This window comes from Otolemur garnettii, unplaced genomic scaffold (genome assembly GCF_000181295.1).
Source record: "Otolemur garnettii isolate 467f Iridium unplaced genomic scaffold, OtoGar3 scaffold00179, whole genome shotgun sequence".
NCBI lineage: Eukaryota > Metazoa > Chordata > Mammalia > Primates > Galagidae > Otolemur > Otolemur garnettii.
In genome coordinates, this window is record NW_003852574.1 from 2646266 (window position 1) to 2648469 (window position 2204).

Consider the following 2204-nt stretch of genomic DNA (forward strand, 5'->3'; position numbering starts at 1 on the left):
TCATTGCCCTTGGTAGAGTGCTGTGGCATCACAGCTCACAGCAACCTCCAACTCCTGGGCTTAGGTGATTCTCTTGCCTCAGCCTCCCAAATAGCTGAGACCACAGGCATCCACCACAATGCCTGGCTATTTTTTGTTGCACTTTGGCCGGGACCGGGTTTGAACCCACCACCCTCAGTATATGGGGCCAGTGCCCTACTCACTGAGCCACAGTGTGGCCCCACCCGGTTATTTTTGTTGTTGTTGCAGTTGTCATTGTTGTTTTAGCTGGCCCAGATCGAGTTTGAACCCACCAGCCTCGGTGTATGTGGCTGGCACCCTACCCACTGAGCTATGGGTGCTGCCCGAGGAGCTAATCTTTCAAAAAAGATGGTCCAGAGCTCCCCTGGGGATGTGGAGACCAGGCTGGGGTAGAGAGAAGTACTTGACAGATCCTTTCCTAGGAGATTTCCCTGAGTACTAGAATGTCAGGGAACTTAAGGTCTCAGGTGATACAAAAGGGCTCTTTACAGTTCTTCCCCACCCATCCCCTCACTTTGCCTAAGTCCTCAGAGCAGCAGGACCTGGTACTGCCATGGCCAGAACAGGGAAAGAATGTGACATTGGAGCCACTAGCCTTGATGGCTAAAGCAGATATGAGCAGGAGCCCAAGATCCTGTCTAGCCCAGGCTGGGCACCAGCAGAGTTGGCACAGCTTTCCTCGGATGGGCATTCTACCCTGGCCACACTACCTAGAGTTCAGGCAGGGGCAGAGGGGAGGCAGGCACTGGGATTTGGTACAACAATCTAGGTTTTTCCAAAAGAAAAATCCAAGGCCTTGGCAAGCTGTGCCAATGACAGGCAGTCCCAGAGTAAGAACCCTGGCAAACTCCTGCCCATGGATGCCCCAGCAAAAGTAGAGGTCCAGGAGCTTGTGCTGGCCCGAGGGAAGAAGCACAAGAAGGGATCCCAGCTGCCTTTCTGGATTTGCCCTATTCTGTTGAGACCTAGGCCCAGACTGATTCCAGAATCCTTAGGGACTTCCAGAGCCCCAGTGTGATCCACAGGCAATGACCCTGCTCTTGGAGTGCCACTTCCACAGAAGCCCCTAACCATGGTTTGGCATACTGGATCTGGGGCTTAAGGGTAGAAAGGGAACTTGTGGAGACAAGGACAACTTGAACTGTCAACCTGGGGACCTTCTTTCCTACACAAAGAATGGGACACATCCATGGGTGGCGCCTGTAGCTCAAGGAGTAGGGCACCAGCCCCATATCCTGGGGGTGGCGGGTACAAACCCAGCCCTGGCAAAAAAAAAAAAAAAGAAAGAAAGAAAGAATGGGACACATCAAGAGGAGAAGAGGGAGTACACAGGGGTCAGGGTGGCCAAAGATGGCCCAGTACCATTGGCTGGGGGTTAAGTACCAGGCTATTGGAAAGATTATTGGGGAAGGGGTCTTAGTCACATTTCCCAATGTGAATTCAGGGTTAAGGGGATAAAAAATAGTCTGGGACCCTGGGCCTAGAGAACTGAAGGCACTAGGGGCAGACAAGGGAGCACAGTGGAAGTGGGCGGGACTTCAAAGGCATCTGAGGATCTTGGCTTCATGGGTGGAAAACTGTAAACAGTCAAAGAGAAGAATTTTCTTTGCTTGCACAGGACAGGTTGACCAGGTCCAAGGCAAAAGGCAAAGAGCCCAGGAGTACGAAAAAGCCACAGCCTAGAAGTCTGAGAGCTCAGTCAGGGGTGCATCCCTCCACCCTTCCTCTTGGAAGCCCCTGGTCCTCTACAGGCCCCCATCATCCACCTGCCTGCTGGCCAGGCCAATCAAGGAACAACAGGTCCTGAGGCTCAGGAAGGAGGAGCATGGCTCCACTTCTACTTCCAGGGGGCTTTGGAGATAGGTCTCCCCTGCCCCTGTCCCTGCCTGGGTGGAAGGCATCCAAGGGATGGGCAGTAGGACTGTACATACTTGGAGTACCTATGCATCTAGTGCAGCAGTGCCTCTCACTGACCCCTGAGGAGCTGCTTATCAGCCCAGTGGAGGTGGCAGGAGAATGCCTTTTTCAGGGACTGAGGGGTCAAAGGGCATCCTTTATTTTTTTTATTTATTTTTATTTTTTTATTTTTTTGAGATGGAGCCTCAAGCTATCCCCCTGGGTAGAGTGCCATGGCATCACAGCTCATAGCAACCTCCAACTCCTGGGCTCAAGCGAGTCTCCTG